This window comes from Mandrillus leucophaeus, unplaced genomic scaffold (genome assembly GCF_000951045.1).
Source record: "Mandrillus leucophaeus isolate KB7577 unplaced genomic scaffold, Mleu.le_1.0 Scaffold32, whole genome shotgun sequence".
Taxonomy (NCBI): Eukaryota; Metazoa; Chordata; class Mammalia; order Primates; family Cercopithecidae; genus Mandrillus; species Mandrillus leucophaeus.
Window position 1 is genome coordinate 2,474,977 of NW_012103365.1, and position 23,136 is coordinate 2,498,112.

General features: G+C 42.2%; 1 protein-coding gene across 1 annotated transcript in view; it reads left to right on the forward strand.

Moving 5' to 3' along the window:
- The window catches only part of PRKCB (protein kinase C, beta), a 287,916-nt gene that overhangs the window by 20,025 nt on the left and 244,755 nt on the right, over positions 1-23,136 (forward strand). Inside the window, exon 2 of the mRNA XM_011987941.1 lies at positions 4,230-4,312. The gene's annotated coding sequence lies outside the window, so the exon portion shown is untranslated. The remainder of the gene's footprint in view (positions 1-4,229; positions 4,313-23,136) is intronic.

Here is a 23,136-nt window from a genome sequence, read left to right on the forward strand (position 1 = left end):
TGATATGGTTGGCGTGGTTCTGAGCATGGAATAACTCATTTAGTTCAGACAACACCACTGTGATGTGGGTCCTGTTTTCACTGTCATATTCCAGAGAGGAAACCGAAGTACAGGAAGATGAGGTGGTGTACCTAGTCTTAGAGTTTACAAATGATAGACACACGATGTACACCTGGCCATCAGACTCCAGAATTCACATTCCCAACCAATAAGTAATACAAATACAAGTAAGCAATGCAATCACAGGCACATAGAACAAAAAAGTTAAAGTACCAATTAATAAAGAAGAATAAAACCAGATAGAGTTGATAAATATAATCATAATCTGCTTCTTTAACATCATGGAATGATAAAAATAGACAAGAAAGAACACAAACTTCTGGAAAAAAAATGAGAGACTACCTAACAATACAATATGAAGAAAGAAAGAGAAAAAGTATAATATCATCACAGATAAGATGCTACAATTTAAACACGTTGAGAAGAACACTGTGGATAATTTCTAAGGAAAATATAAATTCCAAAAGTTAGTTTGAGTAGAGGTGGAAAACTTTCCTGTGTGGTTGAAGTGTAGAGAGGGAGAGGGAGGTGAAGCTGGGGAAAGCTCAGGGATGGGGCGAGACTATACTGTCATCTCTTTACTTTCCATGTTGAATAAAAGGGAAAGTTAAACATGCAAATATGACAAAGGGAAAAGAGAGAATAATAAAAGTATTATTTGGGGTAATATGGTTTTCTATCTGGAAAACTCAAAGGAAGCAACTAAAACCCCACAAAAGCTATTTGAGTTTTTAAAAAAAATGCCTTAAAATAAATATGCTAAAAATCTATTGCTTTCCTATTGTTTTTATTTGTTTGTTTGTTTTGTGTTTTGAGATGGGGTCTCACTCTGTTGCCCAGGCTCGAGTGCAGTGTCATGATCTTGGCTCACTTCAACCTCCACCTCCCAGGTTCAAGCAATCTCCTGCCTCAGCCTTCTGAGTAGCTGGGACTGCTACAGGAACCTACCACCACGCCCAGCTAATTTTTGTATTTTAAGTAGAGATGGGGTTTCACCATGTTGGCCAGGCTGGTCTGGAACTCCTGGCCTCAAGTGATCTGCCTGCCTCATCCTCCCAAAGTGCTGGGATTACAGGCGTGAGCCACCGCGCACAGCTATTTGCTTTCCTATTTTTAAACAATGACCAGTTGGGAAACAAAATGAAAACATGTCAAATTTACAATAGCATACAAAAGATTCCCTTAGACGATACTAAAGGGAAAATGTGTAGGACTTATATGGAAAAAATAGGAGTTCAGCAAGGGGACAATCATTTCCTGATGGAAAGACTCATTGTTGTCAAGGCGTCAATTATCTTGAATTTAATTTCTAAATTTAACACAATTTCAATCAAAGTCCCAATCATTTTTTGGAGGCTGGAGGTTGACTGAATACAATCCCAATAAAAATTCCATTGGTATTTTTAAAATCTTGATAAACTGATTCTAAAGTTTACTTGGAAGAATAAATATGCAGTGATAGCCAAGAAAATGTTGAAAATAAGGATAATGAGGGAGGACTTGCCCTGCCAAGATATAACATATTACAGAGCTACTATAATTAAAGCCCATATTGCTATACTAGAAGACAGATCAGTGGCACAGAATACAAGGCACAAAGACAGACCCTAGTGTATATAATTATTAAACATATAATAAAGTTGGCATTTGAAATCAGTGGGGAAGGGATGAATTATTCAATAAAGGCTGCTGGGACAATTGGTTACCTCTTTGGGAAAAAATGGCAAATTGGATTCCCATTTCACATCAGATTCCAAGAAATTACACATGGATCACAGAGTTTAAAGTGGAAATGATGCCATATAAAAGTACAAAAAAACTCCAAAGAGTAATATTTATATGACCTTGGAGCATGAAGAAGGCTGTTTGAGGTGTACTTGGACTGCCTTCCTTTGTCCAGTTTTCCCTTTTAGTGGTTTAAAAGGAATACATAGTAGTTTTTATATTTTTATTTATGTACTTACTTTTGAAACAGGGTCTCATTATGCCATCCAGGCTGGAGTGCAGTGGTGCAGTCATGGCTCACTGCAGCCCCAACTTCCTGGGCTCAAGCGATCCTCCCACCTCAGCCTCCGGAGTAGCTGAACTACAGGCATGCACCACCATGTCTGGCTAATCTTTTACTTTTTGTAGGGATGGGATCTCACTATGTTGCGCAGGTTGGTCTCAATCTCCTGGGCTCAAGTGATCCTCCTGCCTTGACGTCCCAAAGTGCTGGGATTACAGACATGGGCCACCACACCCAGTTCCTATTCTTATTTTTAATCCTTAATTGTTAACACATATATTTAAACTTATAATGCCTTATATGCAATTTCTCAATATCTATAATATTTTGAGGGATATAAGACTCAGCACATTTTAATCTTGTAACCCTCCTGCAACTCCCATTTCTTATGACTTGAGTTTTCTCTACTGCTCTATCTCTTCCTCTGTTGAAAACTTTACATATTACAGAAAAAATTAAACATATATAAAAGTAACAGATTAGTATAATGCATCCTCATGTGTGCATCACCCAGTTCAATAATGACCTATCATGATTGATTTCTTTTTCATCTGTAATCCTCCCCTTTCTATCCCCACCTTAGCATACTGAATTATTTTAAATTATTTTATCCATAAAGATTTTAATGTATCCTCAAATATAAGGATTCTATAACCAAAAAAGACCATTATCACACCAAGTATTTTTAATTCCCTAATGTCGGTAACAATAATTCCCTAATGTCATCAGAAAGTGAGTATATCCATTTCCCTGATTGCCTTATCATTTTTTAAAACTATTGGTTTTTTCCAATTAGAATCCAAACAAGGTCCACATGTTAAATTTAGTTGATATGGGTTGATAGGTGCAGCAAACCACCATGGCACATGTATACCTATGTAACAAACCTGAACGTTCTGCACGTGTATCCCAGAACTTATAAAATAAAAAAATTAGTTGATACGTTTCTTGAAATATATGTTTGTCCTCTTATTTTCTCCCCACTTGCAGTCCCCTCTTGTAGTTTATTTGTTGAAGACACCATATTGGTTGCCTTTTTTTCCTACATTCTGGGTATTTGTAGGGAGTGGGTGGTTGCTGATCGCATCCCTGTGGTGTCATTTAATATGTTCCTCTGTGACTTGTATTTTCTGTAAATCTGTAGTTGTATCAAGAGACTTGAACCAGTCATGTTTGATTATTTGACAAGTGTGCTTCATAGGTAGTGAAGTGAGCTTTCCCCTGTAGGCAAGTGGTATCTTTTTGTGACCTTAGCAACCATAGATGATTGTCACCCAGACTCATTGTGTCGCTATGGGTGGCCTTGAGGTTTCCTGTTCTGTTTTCGTTTACTAAGCATGCACTTTAGAAAGGCTCTGAGCTGGTCCCTGAAGCATGGCACTCGTCCTCCAGAAACCCACAGTCTTGAGGTTGTAAAAGAAGATTTGAACACCAACATTGCAAAAGATGATTTGAACAACAACAACAACAAAAAGTTTTATTTTGTATACGTTCTTTCTTTGTACCTCCGCCAGAGTGATATAACCTCCAAATAGGGGAGTCATAGCCTAGATGCATTAAATTCACACCAATTCAAATACGTGTATATATGTATTTGCTTGCAAACTACTGAAGTGACAATGTAAACGTTGCTGCCTATTTTCCCTCTCTTCTATTAGATTGACATTGCTTTTGGTGAGATGGGACATGAGTCCACCGTCCTGTTCCCTCTGTTTCCGCATGACCCTCATCGTATGAACACCTCTCTTAAGTGTGATTCTAGGATTTAGAGATACATATTTCTTATGCATTATGCACCTAAACACAAGCCAACTACTTCATCTGGCACCTGATCCAAGAAACAACATTCTGTTCCAAAATCAATAGAAGACCAGGCACTTTAAGGGATCTTCAAGGGAGTGTAATTTTGAGCATATGGAATCTTTCTAACCCTAGCTAACTTTAGAAGTTTAACTCCTATGCAAGATGAAACATCTATGTACCCAAGAGTTTGACTTCAGCAAAGGACAAGCTGAAGAAGCTGACATTGTTGTTTATTTTGGCATAAAGGCTTTACTTGTTGGTGATGTTCAAGTTTAATGATCTCTTCCTTCCTTTCTCTCTCTTCCTCCTCTCCGCTTTCCTTCTTCCCTTCCTCCCACCCTGATTTTCTCTTTTGCAGTTTGCTGCTTTGTGGTGCATAAGCGGTGCCATGAATTTGTCACATTCTCCTGCCCTGGCGCTGACAAGGGTCCAGCCTCTGATGTAAGTAATGGGCATCGATCACTTTTCTCTGTCCACAGTCAATACTGCCTTGTGGTTAAATGTGAGTGAGCATTCTTAGACAAGTAAGTGCAGAAGATCTCACTCTAAGGCATGTGGTGGTCCCTATAGCTTTTGAGACAGTTTTCCTTTTAGTGGAAAACAAAATGAAACAAAACATTTGAGAGAGGGTGTGGCTGGATAGGAAACCAGCTAGTTGGTCTACTATGAGTTTGCTAATGTCTTCACTTTGAAAGTTGGAGCACGGAGGGTGATAGGCAGGGGCTTACTTGGTAGTGTGGCTGCAAAAGGTAGTTTTGGTGGTACTTTACAGTGCACGTTATAACACTTTGTTAGGGTGTTCTTTATTATTATTACTATCATTATTCTTTTGAGACGGAGTCTCGCTCTGTCTCCCAGGCTGGAGTGCAGTGGTGCGATCTCAGCTCACTGCAAGCTCCGCCTCTTGGGTTCATGCCATTCTCTTGCCTCAGCCTCCTGAGTAGCTGGGACTATAGGCGCCTGCCACCATGCCCGGCTAATTTTTTTTTTGTATTTTTAGTAGAGACAGGGTTTCACCGGGTTAGCCAGGATGGTCTCAATCTCCTGACCTTGTGATCTGCCCGCCTCAGCTTCCCAAAGTGCTGGGATTACAGGTGTGAGTCACCATGCCCAGCCTATTATTATTATTTTTTAAGAGACAAAGTCTCTCCATGTTGCCCAGGCTGGTCTCGAATTCCTGGGCTCAAGCAGTCCTCCCGCCTTGGCCTCCCAAACTGTTGTGATTCCAGGCTTGAGCCACTGTAGCCTGCTTGTTAAGGTGTTCTTAATATCAGGGCCCAAGAATGAGGAGGAAATGAATTTATCCTGCTACCGTAAATCTCAAAATATGACTACTGCTAGTGGGACAAGAGATGCTTGTAGGTAAAATGTGCAAAAAATTTGTGTTTTAATCATTATAAATGTATTTTACTGTGGATTGGGAAAAACGTATCTAGTAATGGTTTTGCGCTTATGATAAGGATATAGAATTTCCTACCTAAGTAAAGGTATTTAGGTTAAACAAAAGATAAATTGATTTGAGGACAATATTAAGTGAATGACAGTAAGGGTGATAAAAGGATATGGCAAAAGTTTTGGTACAAATGTGTTTTAAGTTTGGGATACATTGTTGATTGGCCTACCCAGCAGCCATTCATAAACTTCATCCTTCCGGCAGAGGCTACCTCTCGTGCTGGAAGCTGAAAATGCCTGATACTTCCTTTCCCCAGCTCTCTTGTAGCTGCTGAAGGAGAATGTGACCCAATCCTGCTAATGGAAACTGAGGGGAAGACCTGGGGAAGAGTCTAGGAAAGATTTTTCCTTTCTAATAAGAGAGAAATATCCCTTCCCTTGTCCTCTTGGGCATTTTTGTGCAAGGATATATGCTTGGAGTTGTGGCAGCCCTTTTGGGTCAATGAGGGACATATTGCCGACATCCTGAGCATGGCAGAGTGGAAGATTTAAAAGAACCATGAGTCCGTGATGATGCTGATGAGCTGCTGAGACCACTCACAGTCCTTTTATCCCCAAGCTGGGTAGATGGGATGAGAAGCTTTTTTTTTTTTTTTTTTTTTTTTTTTTGGCAAAGTCTTATTGTTTGAGGCCTTCTTTTTTATTTTTGTTTTTTTCTCTTTTGAGACAGAGTCTTGCTCTGTTGCCCAGGCCAGAGTGTGGTGGCACGATCATGTCTCACTTAACCTCCCTGGCTCAAGCAACCTTCCACCTCAGCCTCCCAAGTAGCTGGGTCTACGACTGCATGCCACCACACCTGGCTAATTTTTTATTTCTTTGTAAAGATAGGTGTTTCCTATGTTGCCCAGGCTGGTCTCGAATTCCTGGGCTGAAGCCCTCCTCCTACCTTGGCCTCCCAAAGTGCTAGAGTTACAGGCATGAGTCACCGTGCCTGACCCTGGGGGCATTCTTTTACATGCAGCTGAAACTGTCCTAGCTGAGAAGGCTTTCCACCATTCACAGTCTTTCATTGCCCAATAATGAACTGCATTCAGCATACCCCAATGCAACCATCACCCCTAGTTCTCTTACTTTGTTCCTGCTTTGATTCCCCTTCCTGAAATTTCTCCCATTGGCTTTGTCTCCATCACTGGTCCTGTTACCCACTTAGACTTGACAGCTGACAGCTTGCCCAAAGTAAGTAGTGACTATCTTCTGTCATTGAATTTCTTTAGCTCCTGCTGGTCTTCTGCAAATGGTCACCTGCCAATTTGCTGCAAACTGGGGTGGGAGTTGTGTGTCTGTGTGTGTGTGTGTGTGGGGGGGGCATATCTGTTGCCATAGCAACACAAAGATGCTGGAGCATATGTTGGATATTCTTTGCTTGGAAAATGTGGTAATTGAGGTTAAGAACTCCAAGACACATGGAACAACCAAAGTCCTTGAAAATCTGTTTGCAAAGACAAAGTTTGAGACTGTTTGTCATGTTCTCTCAGATCCTATGCCCTAGCCCTTGTAGTGCAATTTCTTCTCTCCTCCCTAGCAAAACAGGCAGGTAAGTCTGGGGAGACTGCCTGACTCCAGTATGCAGCTCTGAGTGTTCATGTAGACTGAAACTTGATACTCAACTTGCAGCCAAGAAGATGGTGTTTCCAATATTCTATCTATCTGCTGAATGTTTCCGTTGCCTAAGACAGAAACTCAGCTCAAACTGACTTACATGAAAAGGAAAATTTTTGGTCTTTGAAATTGAAAAGGCTTAAGGGTCGACCTGGCTTCAGGCACAGTGAATCAAAGTTCTAAATAATGTCCTCCGGAACTTGTTTCTCCCTTTCTTGGCTTAGCCTTTGTCTGTTTTGATTTTATTTTCAGGAAGGCTTGTCTCCTATGCGAGCATGGTGGCTGCAACACCTTTAATCTTGTATCTTATCAGTGCTGCAGTGCAGTAACAAGAGCTAAAGTCACATTAGACCATGAATCATATATTGCCAGAGAATGGGTTATGCTGATTGGCCAGGCCTGGGTATATGCTGCTGTGATGTGAATGTTTTGTTTCTCCAAACTTATATCCTGAAATCCTAACACCCAAGGTGTGGTGTTAGAAGGTGGGCCCCTTGGGAGGTGGTCAGTTAATGGGGGAAGAGTCCTCATAAATGAGATAGTGCCCCTATGAAAAAAGACCCCAGAGATATCCCTCACCTCTTCTACCATGTGAGGTTGCAACAAGAAGACAGTTGTCTACGAGAAAGTAAGCTCTCACCAGAGACTGAATCTTCCAGTGCCTTGATCTTGTACTTTCCAGCCTCCAGAACTGTGAGGAATAAATTTATCATTTAAAAACCACTCAGATTTTGGTATTTTGTTACAGCAGCCAGAAGGGACTAGGACAGAAAAATTTTGGCGCTAAGAGTGTATAGAGGAACAAAATTTTAAGGATGGGTTTTCTGAATTGGTTTTGGGGATTTGGCAATTGGCTGCCGAGTCTGATTAGATTTAATAATGCTAATTACCCTATTTCTAATAGTAAAGAGAGCATAGATCGTCCACGGCATGATCTGTTTATAGAGATACACAAATTATCTGCATTGAATACTCCTAATCAACCATTTATAAGAAGCAAGGAACCAAGTGATTCCATATATGATACCCAAACACTTTTGGAAAACTAAGGCATATAATGACTTGCTTCTAATGTCTCTGGACAAAGTGGAGAAAGAAAAAGATGAGCTCAGGGATTTGAATTTCCAGCTCAAAAGTGTTTCATAAACGATCTAAGAGCTTCTAGGTGTGCCCTGAAGGAGAGCCTTCTAGCCTGTAGTTGCAGGGCTGAAATTTCTGAAAATTAAATGCACAACCTCATCCTGTAATTGGCTGAATTACAATGAAAATTGAGCTCCCCATGACACAGGGTGTCTGCTGTAAAAACAAGGGCAAGGACATAGATCAGAAAAGAATGGGATCCCGTGAGGTGGGAAGACTCTGATGAAGTCCCTGATGAAGCTGGGGACATTGAGCCCCTAAATTCTGACGAGTCTTTTTACCAGTGGAAGTGGCCTCCTTACCTCTGGCAAAAGTGCCATCCCCACTCAGGGTGGCATTGGCCTTTCCACCTTGTCTAAGGGAACTCACCCTGCATTGCCCTAGGAAATAGTAATGGGTTTCTCTGAGGCAGTTCCCATGCCAGACAATGCTGATTCTTCTCAACACCCAATCCCACCACCCCTTCAAGTCCTAGCGGGCTCCTAAAGGTGAGATGCACAGTGTGACCCATGGGGAGGTATGCTATACCCCAAAAGAACTGTTTGAGTTTTCTAATTTATACAAGCAGAACCATAGGGAATATGCATAGGAATGGATATTAAGGGGGTAGGATAATGGTGGAAGTAACATAAAGTTGGATCAGACTGAATTTATTGATAAAAGTTCACTAAGCAGAGATTCTGAATGTAATGTTCCAGCTTAAGGAGTTAGGAAGGGCTCTAACAGTTTAGCTGGTTGGTTGAAACATGGATTAAAAGATGGCCTATCCTGAGTGAGTTGGAGATGCCTGACCTCCCCTGGTTTAATGTAGAGGAAAGGATTCAAAGGCTTAGGGAGATTAGAATGCTAGAGTGGATTTGTCATTTAATACCTGCTCACCCATGCTGGGAAGGTCAGACATACCTTTAAGAAAGGTATGTCTTTCTCAATACTTTGAGAAATAAATTGGAGAGGGGAGCCCCAGCATCCTTTAAGAGCTCTGTGATCCCTCTTCTCTATAGACCAAACCTTACAGTGGGAACCACAGCCACTTAATTGGAAAACTTAAATGCAGTGGGAATAATTGGGTCCTGGAGTATCAGGGGCCATTTGGTGGCACTCAACTGTTAAAAGCAAGGTGGGTGCGGTTACCTTAATGGACCGCAGAGTTAAAACAACAATCAGAATAGCCTGACTCATGCAGACCTATGGCACTGCTTAATCATGGTGTTCCTGGAAGTGAAGTAGGTGGGAAGCCTACTAAATTCTTACTTGATCTGTATAAGCAGAAACATTCTAGGTGAAGTGAACAGAAGTCTAACTTGAATCCTAAAAATAGAGAATCATAGCCCCTCAATCCATTCCCAGACTTGAGCCAGTTTTAGACCCAGAACCCTCTGAATGAAGGGAAGGCAAAGTTTCCTTGAGAAAGTGATTATACTACTACAAGTTTATCCTGTTAATCTTTCTCCCAGCCTTCCCCAAAGGAACCTACTGCTTTTTATCAGGGTAACTGTGCACTAGAGAAAAGGAAATGATCAGACCTTTTGGGGACTACTGAACACTAGCTCTGAACTGACACTGATTGTAGGAGACCTAAAATGTCAGTGTGACCCTCCGGTCAGAACAGGGGCTTATGGTGGTCAGGTGATCAATAGAATTTTAGCTCAGGTCTGTCTTACAGTGGATCCAGTGGATCCCCAAACCCATCCTGCAGTTTTTTTCCCCAGTTTCAGAATGGATAATTAGAACAGACATACTTAGCAGTTGGCAGAATCCCCACACTGGTTCTCTGACCTGTAGAGTGAGGCCTACTATGATGGGTGAAGCCAAGAGGAAGTCATTAGAACTGCCCCAACCTAGGAAAACAGCCAACCAAGAGCAGTACTACATCCTTAGAGGGATAGCAGAGATCAGTGCCATCGTCAGTGACTTGAAAGATGCAGAGGTAGTGATTCCCACCATATCCCTCGTTCAGCTCCCTTATTTGGCTTCTGCAGAAGACAGATGAATCTGGAAGAATGACAGTGGTTAATCATAAGCTTTACCCAGTGATCACTCCAAGTGTAGCTGCTGTATCAAATGTGGTTTCATTGGTTGAGCAAATTAATACATCCTCTGGTAGCTAGTATGTAGCTGTTGATTTATCAAAAGCCCCTTTTCCATCTCTATCCATAAGACCCACCAGAGCAGTTTTATTTCAGCTGGTAAGGTTAGCAATACACCTTCACAGTTATACTTCAGGGGTATATCAACTCTTCAGTCCTACGTTATAATTTAGTTTGCAGGGATCTTGATCATTTTTTCCTTCCACAAACTATGACAACTGTCCTTTACATTGATGACATTATGCTGATTTGTCCTAGTGAATGAGAAGTAGCAACTACTCTAGACATTGGTAAGACATTTGTATGTTAGAGGATGGGAAATAAATCCAACTAAAATTTAGGGACCTTCTTCCTTAGTGAAATTTCTAGGGGTCAGTGGTATGTGGCATGTTGAGATACCCCTTCTAATATGAAGGTAAGTTGTCGCATCTGGGCCCTTCTACATCCAAGAAAGAGACAGATGGCCTTCTGGGCCTACTTGGATTTTGGAGGCAACACATTCCTCATTTGAGTGTGTTATGCTGGCCTGTTTACAAAGGGGCCCCAAGAGCTTCTGATTTTCAGTAGGGCCCTGAACAGTAGAAGGCTCTGCAACGGGTCCAGACTGCTGTGCAAGCTGCATTGCCACTTGGGCCATATGACTCAGCAAATCCAGTGGTGGTTGTCAGTGGCAGAGAGGGATGCTGTGTGGGACCTTTGGCAAGCCTCTGTAGGTGAATTGCAGCACAGACATTTAAGATTTTGGAATATGGTCCTGCCATAATCCACAGATAACTAGTTTCCTATTAAGAGACAGCTCTTGGCCTGCTACTGGGCTTTCGTGGAAACTGACCATTTGACCATGGGCCACTAAATTGCCATATGACCTGAATCGCTCATCATGAACTAGGTCTTATCTAAACCACCGAACCATAAAGTTGGGCATGCACAGCAGCACTTCATCATCAAATGGAAGTGGTATGTATGTGATCAAGCCTGGGCAGGCTCTAAAGGCACAAGTACGATACATGAAGAAATGGCTCGGATGCCCATGCTCCCCACTCTTGCTACCCTGCCTTCTCTCTCCCAACTTGCACCTTTGGGCTCATGAGGAGTTAGTTCCCTATGATCAGTTGACAGAGGAAGAGAAGACTAGGGCCCAGTTTACGGATGTTTCTGCACCGTGTGCAGACAGCACCCAGAAGTGGACAGCTACGGCACTGTAGTCCCTTCAGGACATCCCTGACGGACAATAGTGAAGGGAAATCTTCCCGGTGGGCAGAATTTCGGGCAGTGCACCTGGTTGTGCCCTTTGCTTGGGAGGAGAAGTGGCCATACATGTGACTATATCCTGATTCATGGGCTGTAGCCAATTATTTGACTGGATGGGCAGGGACTTGGATGGAATATGATTGAAAAAATTGGTGACAAAAAAGTGTGGAGATGAAGTGTGTGGATCGACATCTCTGGGTGGGCAATAAACATGAAAATATTTGTGTCCCAGGTGAATGCTTACCAAAGGGTGACCTCAGCAGTGGAGGATTTTAATAATTGACTGGATAGAATGACCCGTTATTTGGATACCAGGGAGCCTTTTTCCCCAGACACCCTGTCATCACCCAGTGGGCTCATGAACAAAGTGGCCATGGTGGCAGGAATGGAGGTTATGCATGGGCTCAGCAGCATAGACTTCCACTCACCAAGGCTGACCTGGCCACGGCCACTGCTGAGTGCTCAATCTGCCAGCAGCAGAGACCAACACTGAGTTCCTGATATGGCACCATGCCTAGGGGTTATCAGCCAGCTACCTGGCGGCAGGTTGATTACATTGGACCGCTTCCATTATGGAAGAGGCAGCATGTTATCCTTATGGAAATAGACATGCTGGGTACAGATTTGCCTTCCCTGCATACAGTGTTTCTACTGAAACTGCCATTCAAGGACCTAAAGCACGCTTTATTCCCTGTTATGAAATTCCACACCGCATTGTGTCTGATCAAAGAAATTACTTCAAAGCCAAAGAGGTGGGCAATGAACTCACACTCACGGAATTCACTGGTCTTACCATGTTCCCCATCATTCTGAAGCAGCTGGCTTGATAGAATGGTGGAATGTCCTTTTGAAGACTCAGTTATGTTGCCAGCTAGGTAGCAACACCTTGCAGGACTGGACAAGATTCTCCAGAAAGCTGTATATGCTCTGAATCAGCATCTAGTATTTGGTGCTTTTTCTCTGCTAGCCAGAAATTTATGGATCTGGTAATCAAGGAAGTAGAATGGGAGTGGTACCATTCATTACCCCTAGTAATTTTACCACCAGCAAAACTTTTGCTTTCTTTTCCCGTGACTTTATCTCTCCTGGCATGGAGGTCTTAGTTCCAGAGGGAGGAATACTTCCAGCAAGAGACAGAACAATGATTCTATTGATAGTTAAGACTGCCACCCAGCCACTTTGGGGTTCTCATGCTTCTGAGTTAACAGGCCAAGAAAGAAGTTATGAAGTTGGTGGGGGTGATTGATCTGGACTACTAAGGGGAAATTGGACACTACTCTACAATGGAGAAAAGGAAAAATGTGTCTGAATACAGGAGATCCTTAAAGGCATCTCTTAGTATTACCATGACCTGTGATTAAGATCAATGAAAAACTACGACAACTCAATACAGGCAAAACTATGAATGGCCCAGACCCTTTAAGAATGAAGGTTTGGGTCACTCTGCCAGGTAAGGAACCACCACCAGCTGAGATGCCCACTGAAGGTAAAGGGAATACAGAATAGGTAGCAGAAGAAAGTAGTTACAAATACCAGCTATGACCATGTGACCAGTTACAGAAACAAGGACTGTAATTGGCATGAGTACTTCCTCATTATTTTGTTATGGATATGTTTGTGCGTATATATACATATGGTAAGCAGATGTCTTTGTTTTCTTTGCTCTTTTAGTTCTTTATCATGTAACGTAAGATGTATTGACTTTATATCAGTATTTAAGTAATGTTAATTTTATATCTTAGTATTTAAGTTATAGGATACCAGGACAAGAGGAATCATTACTCAAGGACTTCATCTCCTTTTCTGGGGAAGGGATTATTGCATTTTCAGTTGTACAAAGTCTAATTGTATCACATCAGGTGGAATTATGTCCTTGTTATTCTTTATTTGGAGGTTCTTTATTTAAGGAGGTGTGTATGGATGCCAAGTTGAGAAAGGCAGACTTGTGATGGTTAATTTTGCACATGCAGTTAACCTTGACTGGGCTAAGGAGTACCCAGATAGCTTGTAATACATGATTTCTGGGCATGTCTGTGAGGGTATTTTCAGGAGAAAATATCATTTGAATCAGTAGACTGAGTAGAAAAATTGTCTTCATTGACATAGGCAGGCATCATCTAATCTGTTGAGGACCCAAATAGAACAAAAAGCCAGAAGAGGGGTAAATTCACTCTCTCTTTTTGAGCTGGAACATTAATTTTTCCTGCCCTTGGGTGTTGGTGCTCCAGGTTCTCAGTCCTTTATACCTGGGCCAGGGCATACTCCATTGGCACCTCTGGTTCTCAGGTCTTTGGGCTCAGATTTCAAACATTGGACTAAATTATACCCCTGGCTTTCTTGGTTCTCTAGCTTGCAGATGGAAGACTATAGGACTTCTTGGCTTCCATAATTATGTACACCAATTCACGTTATTAGTTCTTTTTCTCTGGAGAACCCTGACTAATACACTGTACCTACACCTGTAGATGAGGGCCTGTGTGCCCATTCCATGAATTGAGAGTGAGGAAGAGGTAGTTCCTCTGAGGAAGGCTAGAGAAACAGTATTGTGTCCTGGTTAAAATCACAGATTATGGAGCCATAATTCTAGGCTCAGATCTGTGTGACCTTGGACAAATTACTTAAATCCATTTATGCCTTAGATTCCTCAGCTAAAAACTGAGTAAAATAATAGTTTCTACTTGATAGTATTATTTTGAGTATCAAATACATAGATATCTGTAAAAGCATTTAGGACAGTGTCTGGTGCATGGCAAGGGCTATATATGTGATGATGATGATGATGATGACAATGATAATGAATAACAGTGCACACATGCTGGGCAGCCAGCAAGGACAGGTGTCTTGTCAGACAGACCAGGAAAGGGTGAGGAATGAGCAGGTTCTCTGTCTGCCACCTGGCAGTCCTTCCTAGAAGTGTGTAGACTCTGTAAGTGGCATGAGACCCCTGTCTGTATGAATGAAGGAGTGCAGCCATTCATTGCCTTGAGTGTGAGGAGAGCAGGAAGTACTCCCTGCAGCCAGCATGCATAGGATTTGGCAGCCTACCTAAAATGACTCTATCTCTGGATACGGTTCCAAAAAGGTCGGTTGGCACCAAGGATGATGAATTGGTTCAGACACCTGAATTGGCTTGACTCAGTTCATTGACCTTTTCCTGCTCATGGTTGGAGGCATGATTAAAGACCTAGCCACACCTGCTTGCCCACCTGGCCAGACTCTCCTTTAGCTGCCCCTGATACTCATGCAGGTATGGAGGGGTGCCTTCTCCTTCTTCATGACCTTGGAGGAACTGGTGTGCAGCAAGTTCATGAAGCAGAAACACACAGGTGGTGACCTTGGACAAGGCTCCTTCCACGATAGTGGATGTGCTTGGATGCCTCCTCTACCCTCTGCTATTCCAAGCCCATTCTGAACCAGGGAATATTATGGATATTAGTAGAGTTTTGTGCTGTTGGCATTATCCTACAGATATCCTACAGATATGTTCACATCATATCACACTGAGGCAATTTTATGAACCAGGCACTGTACCGTGAACCTAGCTACTGAGCCAACTATTCAATACTGATGAGAATGGACAACATTTATGGGCACTCACCATTGGAGGACCACAAAGTGTGGCAGAGTTCACGGATGATACACCTGGTCATCCACAGTCATCCTCCTGGTTCTTGGTCTCACCAGGTAGGAAATCCTCAATTCATCATATGTCTTAGAGAGACCAGGTCTCTGGTACTGTCATAAGCATTACTTAGGGACATTATAGGTTACTCAGCACTTGGAATACTGACCACATACACAGCCTCCTGTGACATCTCAGAACAAGGAACAGAGGAGTTGTCTCTGAGAGTTGGGACTACAGTGAGTCAAGTGAGGTACTTGCCCTGGGCACAGTTTAAGGGGTTCTTGTCTATATCTAGGGATAGCTGGTTGGTTGGCTGGTGGGTGGATGATCTAAGATGGCCCTTTTCACATGACTGGCAACGAGCAGGTTGTCGGCCTGTGTGCTTTGGCTCTCATCCATGTGGCCTCATCCTCCACCCAGCTGGCTAGCTCTGGCTTGTTCACATGGTTGTTTCTAGGCTCCATGAAGAGCAAGAGAGCATGCCCCAGTGCTTTTTAAGCCTTTGTATCACATTTGTTAATGTCCCACTAAACAAAGCTAGTCTCCTGGCCAAGTCCAGATTCAAGTGGTAGAAAAATAGATTCCAGTGCCTCGTTGGAGAGGAAGAATCTATGGTTAATCTGTTGGAGATCCTGTTAACCCAAGAGGCCACAGCAGAACAGAACCCCTGGAGACCATCACACTGGACTTTATAAAAATCTGCGTGTTATAGTGTGATTCAGAGTCATAGATGGCCTCATCAAAAGAATGCACCTAATTTATTCCCTGCCTCAATTGCTGGTGGACTTAACCACCTCTAGCTACAACTGGTTAATGTGGCAGTTTATTGTATCATGTCAATGGTGGTTAAGAGTATGGACTCTGAAATCAGACATACCTGAATTTGAGTCCTGATTCTGCCCAGACACTCATTAGGAAAACTTGGGCATGTTGTTCGACTTCTCTATGCCCTAGTTTCCTTATATATAAAATAGGATGTTAGTACAAACCACATAGGTTTATAGTGATAATTTTAAAAATATTTAAAATGAGAAGGAGTTCACAAACAAAAGACAAATGAATTTCAAAGCCCTTACATGAAAGCGCTTGGTAAAGTGCATAGAAAGCCCTTGGGACATGTAACTGAGGCCATTTCCACTGCTCCACCTAGGTCCATAATCAAGAATGTACTGATAATTCTCTACATTCTTCCACCCAGAGCATGCCCTTATGAGGTGATTACGGTTTCCATTTCCATTACTTCACACAAACCTCAAATTCTGTGATGCAATGCTAAGAAAAGAACTCAAACTTTGAAGCCAGAAAACATTGGTGTCAAATTCCAAATGGTCTCTGCTATGTATTGCTCCAATGACCTTGGGAAAATAACTTTAAGTTCTGTGACTCTTAGTTTATATCTTTAAAATAGAGAAAACAATACCTAAATAAAGCGTTTTTTTGTTTCATTTTGTTTTTTTTTTTGTTTTGTTTTGTTTTTGTAACTGTTCAATAGGAGACTGCTTGAACCACACCTAGAATAGTGTCTGGCACAAAGAAGGCACTCAATACATGGTTTTAAAATCATTATTAATGTCTGGAGGAGTCTCTCCTGCTGTATAAGGGATACAGGTTACCCTCTGACCTGCCAAGAAATAATAGCTAATAATAATAGCTAATTTTATTGACCAGGGGCTCTGGGCAGGCAGTACAAAAGGACTCTTTGTCTGGTTTGTCTAAAGATACTTTTTTCAACATTTTATGGCTTTAGAAATAATTTCTTATCATTTATAGTCAAGGTACTGAGTAAAATCCACTGTTAGGTCCCGTGCTCTCCTAATTCCATCACTAAATCAGGTCCTTTAAAGATGGTGGACACTAATGTTGACCTTATCCTTTTGCTCAAGTCTCACTTTGTGGAAAGATAGATGAAAAATCATAAACTTGTTAAATCTTGAAGATTTGATAAAACGAAAATGAAAGTATTAAATGTATATATACATTAAAGTGTATGTAAATAAGTGAGACCATGTTTGAAAATCTAGTTGAAATGGATGATTTTCTCGTAAAATTGTCAATTTGGCTCAAAAAAAAAAAAAATTCCAAACCAGAGTAGGCAAATAACCAAGAAAGAAATGAAAACATTATTCAAGGACCTTTTCTTCTTTTAAAACCCCAGACAAATGGGTTTCATGGGTACAATTTTTTAAACTTTAGAGCGATGAAGAATTTCTATTCATTTAAAATTGTACCTAATTACAAAGAAGAAATAAAGCTTTACAGTTTTTTTTTAAATGAAAGTGAGAGAAATCCAGCTCAAATTAGCGGTAGGGGAAAAGGGCCCATTGACTCCTGAGAAGGACGTTGGGAGTAGAATAAGAGCCTCAGGACCAAGGACCTCAAAGGCTGGAACTGAAGCTCTAGTACTTGTAAGATGCTTTTCCATTTTTTGCTTTATTGGTTAGTTATTTTGCTGTGTAACAAACCATTCCAAAATTTAGTGGCTTGAAACATCAGTTATTTGTGGTTTCTCATGATTGTATGGGTTACTTGGGTGATTCTTCTGACCTCGGTTTGTTCGGGTGATCCCGACTGGGCTCTGTCCTGGGTCTTGGTCAGCTAGTGGTTGGGCTGGTGCTGGATTACCTAGGACAGCCTTGCTAACATTGACTGAGGGCTGGCAGGCTGTTGATCCTGGCGTTTCATTTTTCCTCCATGCATCTTCTTTTCCTCCAGCAGGCTGGCTTAGTTTCAGGGTTCCAAGCATGGCAAGAGAGGGAAATCCCAAAGCACAGGGGTGTGTGTGTGTGTGTGTGTGTGTGTGTGTGTGTTTGTGTGTGAAATGGAGTCTCGTTCTGTTACCCCAGCTGGAGTGCAGTGGTGTGATCTCGGCTCACTGCAACCCTCCCAGATACAAGTGATTCTCCTGCCTCAGTCTCCCAAGTAGCTGGGATTATAGGCGCCTGCCACCACGCCCGGCTAATTTTTGTATTTTTTGTACAGACGGGGTTTCACCATGTTGGGCAGGCTGGTTTTGAACTCCTGACCTCAAGCGTTCTGCCTGCCTCAGCCTCCCAAAGTGCTAGGATTACAGGCGTGAGCCACTGCGCCCAGCCAGCACAGGGGTTTTTTAAGCCTTTGTTTGTGTCACAGTGGTTATGGACAAGACCAGATTTGGGGGTGGAGAAACAAACAGCATCTCTGGATGGGAAGAATAGCAAAGTCACATGGCCAAGGAGCATGCAGGGATGGGAGACACTGGTGGCCATTATGTTGTCTACCACACTGACCCTTATCTGCTCTGCCAGCTGCCTCGTTTGCCCTTCCAATCCACTCTGCTTTCTCTGAGAGACTGAGCCATAATGGCTGCTTCAATTGGGGCTACCTTACCCTCTGACCTGACCTCTGGTTGGACTCAAGGGGAGGGGCTCATAGGAGACTGGGGGAGGGGAAAGAGTGAGCCTCTCCCCGCGTCAGTCAGTATTTATTATGGAGTCATCTTCACTCTACCTTTTGACTATAGCTCGCTGCTCCTCTACAGATAATCTTCTCTATATAATTCTCTCCTTCTGGGTTCCAGGAGCTACTCCCTTCGTTTGTCCCCTGGCTCTTACCAGCCTCCAATCCCTTATACTTTCCCAACACCTTGCCCACACCTTTAGAAACAGTCCTTTCATTGAACCTTCCTTAAACACTCTTCACTTGAGTTTGCCATCTGTTTCCTGCGGGGCCCCTGACTGATGCATCTGCTTTGTCTTGCCTCATTTGCTCCTGCTGTAGATGGAACATGTTTGCAAACATCATTACAGTTGACCCCATGGAAAGATGGCAACCCTAGTGGAGGCATTAGCCTTCTTCCTGCATTCATTTTTTTTTTCTTTTTTTTGGAGACAGAGTCTCGTTCTGTTGCCCAGGCTGGAGTGCCAGTGGTGTGATCTCAGCTCACTGCAACCTCCGCCTCCTGGGTTCAAGCGATTCTCCTGTCTCAGCCTCCCAAGTAGCTGGGACTACAGGTGTGCCGCACCACACTGAGGTAATTTTTGTATTTTCAGTAGAGATAAGGTTTCAGCATATTGGCCAAGCTGGTCTCAAACTCCTGACCTCAAGTAATCTGCCTGTCTTGGCCTCTCAAAGTGCTAAGATTACAGGCGTGAGCCACTGCACCCAGCCATCTTCCCTGCATTCATAATCGATCTCAGAAAAGGTTCCAATGAGATTGGTTCTCTATCATTGGGAGAACAAACTCTTACAACCTCAGACCTGGATCCCATGGCATCCCTTTCACTCAGGAGCAGTGTATGTTATAAGAAGAGTGAAGGAGAAACTTTGATGAGCTGATGAAATTAGTAACTAATTGTTATATGCTAGCTTAACCACAATAATCGGTGTTACGTGGTAAAGTTGGCATAAAAAGTAAACTACAAGCCAGTCTCATGCATGAGTCTAGATGAACATATCCCAGAGAAAATATTGAATGCTATTTTATTGTTATCATGGACATTATTGATTCAAATAATGTATAGGAAACAATCTAGAGATAAAAAGAGATAAAACAACAAAGAAAATTATGATCAATATAACCAAATGTGGGAATAAAGATAAAAATATGCCAATAAGGAACCGTGAAATCTGGAAAGCATAAATTTAGATGGTAGAAGTGACAGCAGAATGTTACCCAACCAGCGTAAATGGATTGAAATTCTGTACTGAAGGGCAAAGACTATGAGATTGGATGAGCAATGTACAACTCTTGGCAATGGATAAAAGAAGCTTAAAGCACAGGTTTTAAAAATAAAAGGAGCAAAGGTATATTGTGAAAATACACATATAAAAATGAAGCATGGTCTTAATAGTAATATCAAAAGAAATAGGACTCAAAACAAAAAACATAAACGGGGCAAGTGTCCCAGCACTTTTGAAGGCCATGGTGGGCAGATCACTTGAGCTCAGGAGTTTGACACCAGCCTGGGCAACATGGCAAAACCCAGTTTAAAAAAATATATATTAGCCAGGCATGGTGGCATGAACCTGTAGTCCCAGCTGCTCAGGAGGCTGATGTGGGCGGATCACTTAAGCCTGGGAGGCAGAGGCTGCAATGAGCTGTGATTGCACCGCTGCACTCCATTCTGGGTGACAGAGTGAGATTCTGTCTCAAAAAAACAAAACTAAGCAAAAACATAAAACAGGAGGAAGGAGAAAACATGAACTCCAATACATTACTGGTGAGTGGCAAATTAGTATATGTTTTCTAAAGAGCAAATTTTCCGTACATATCCAGAGCTTTAAACACGTTTTTGATCTAAGAACTACTAGATCTAATCATTTTGACCTAAGAATGACGATTCTAGGAAGTTTTGGTAAGAAACCATTTAAGAATATGTGCATAGTTTTATTTAGAGTGATATTCATTGCATCAGTATTTATAATATCAAAAATTTGAAAATGACCCAAGTCACTACCAGTTAGGGTTTATGTAAGTAAAATATATTACACTCATATGATGGAATGCTAGGCAGTGATTCAGTGTCACAGTGTCTGGGGACAAGGGGAATGTTCTGTGTCTTGACTGGGGTGGTGCCTATACAGGTATATACATTTTTCAAAACTCATCAAACTGTACACTTAAACTCTGTACATTACTGTATGTAAGTTATACTTTAATGAAAAGTCACGGTGATTAAAATGCCATTGGCCTGGGAATGCAGTCATAATATATTGTTAAATGAAAAAAAAAAAAAAGCAGGCAACGAAACATTAGGTGAGGTATGATAGATTTAAAAATATAAAAATATATACACATATAAAGCCAAAGGTCACATTCCCTAAATAAATTTTCGTGAATACTTAATTCTCTTCACTGTCTTATTCCAGACTTGTTACCTGCAGAGCTCTGAAGGTCACTTTGGGATGTTCTGTAGCTGGTTTCTCCAGTTTTGTTTGTTTCTGGGGCCACTTCACCTCTAGTGCAGAGTCGGGTTTCCCACTTAGTTCGGTGAGGACCAAACTTGAGTGGTGGTTCCAGCATAATCGGGAGTCGCTTACAGTTCCTTCCAAATGTGGCTACTCTTGAGGTCCTCCATCAGCTGGGAGCCAGCTTAGTTTCTGGACTGAGCATCTTCAGGTGCTTCTAATAAGATTCTGGACTCCGATAAGTCTTTACTTCAATTCACTTTTGGCCCCAGAGAAGGGGAGTCCTGGCTCTGTCAACAAGGCCTGGTCCGTTTCCTGCCTCAATGTGAGTGGCAGGAAGATTATCTTGATCTTCAGGGCAAAGGCTTGCTTCCTCCTCTTGGTGTCATCTGATCTCCTTGGCTCAGTAAAGCAACATAACAGTCAACTGCACTTTTCTCAATGCCTGGTTTGTTCTGTCTTGTGTAACCCCGAGTGGGGGCGCCCACAGTGCACTTTCAAAAATAAGGCTCCTTCCCGGGAGGGAAGCAACAATGAGGGTTGAACATCCCTCTTGGCATCACCATCACCTGGACCAAAAGACCCATTTGCATCTCTCAAGGATAAGTAATGTCAGGGGAAATTTAGTCTAAACGGTATAGTCTCCACCTCCCTTCCTCCCTTCCTCCCTTCCTCTCTTCTTCCCTCTCTCACTTACCTATTATTTCCCTACATCTGAAAGTGCACCATCCTGCTGAAATCACATCCTGTTCACGTAACACTGCAGTCCACAGTTTCTGCATCCACACAGACGTTCTCGCGGGCAACACCAAATGCCAAGAGGATGCCTTAGAAGGAGTCTGGAGATACTCAAGGATTGGCCTCTCTAGCTTAGAGGTTACACTGTCATCAAATGCCCAAAGATCTCTTGTATAGATTTTTTGTGGTGTAGTTCCAAAGGAGAATTAGGACCGAGATCCTTCTCTGCAGGCTGAGGAAGAACAGCCCGTATTGACCAACTGGTTGCTACATAATGATATTAGCTCTGCATCTGAGGATAGTAAGCTCAATTGTCAGACATGCTGTAGAGGAGATAGCTGTGGTAGATGTGGGTTTCTACCATGTTGGTAGAAACTAGCTTTTGTTGTTTTGTTGCATGCAACAGAAACCATCTTTGGTTAACTCAAGTTGGAAAGGAATTCATTGCAAAAGATGTGGCGTCCTTCAGAGCACTGAAAGAAAACTCGAACAACCAGACCAGCTCTATCTGATTTTGGTTCTTGTGTTACTTTCGGCCTAAATTCAAATTCCAGTAGGAGAGAGATTATTTGGTTGAGCTCAAGTTGCCTAACAAACTCTTGGGTTGGGCTTTTAAAATATTCTTTCAAAGACTAAACTCTGTGGGGGTAGGATGGCTTTTCCAAGGAGAATTGAGGCACTGATACAGGAAAAAAGAAAGCATAGATGTTGCGCCAATTGAAACAACGTGTTTGCTACAATTTCTAAATGCTACATGGCAGATTTCAGAGAGGTTGGATGACAGGCTTCACCTGAAGAGATACAGATCAGGACCTGATTAATTCTGATGGATAGCTGGGTTTAGAAGCCAATGTAAGGCAATATGTATAAAGGCTCTGAAACCAGAATGACTGAGTTTGAATTCCAGGTTGGCCACTAACTAGCTAATAATCTTGGGCTAGTAGTCTAACTTCTCTGCTTCAGTTTCCTAATCTATAAAAAGAGGATAAAATGGCACCCACCTCATAGGGTCCACGTGAGGATTAAATGAGTTAACCTAGACGGTAAGAGCTTTATGCCATGACTGGCACGTAGGACATGCTAGTTAATATTATTGTCACCAATGATCCTTTCAAGTCTTAGATTGTGTGTTTCAAAAGTCCAGCCGTCTTTTTGGCGTTGCATGCATTTGTCTTGCTTTCTGCAAAATGGAAAGGCATCTCCCATGGGCTGGTTGGAGAGAGGGGCTGATAAAATGTGATAAAATGCAGTTCTCTTGATTGTCAAGTGAATTCTGCATGATTCTTCTGCTCTCATTTGCCACGGGCTGACTGCTTCTGCAATGCAGAACCCGCCTGTAAAGGTCAGAATGAATTGCTTCCCAACATCCCTTTGTCCCTCACTGTCACGAAGACACAGAGCTGCATGCTGTGGAGGAAGAAGCAAATCCATGAAGCTGGAAGGCCAGAGAACAGAAACCAACCGTGCACAAAGAGGTGAGCTGCTGG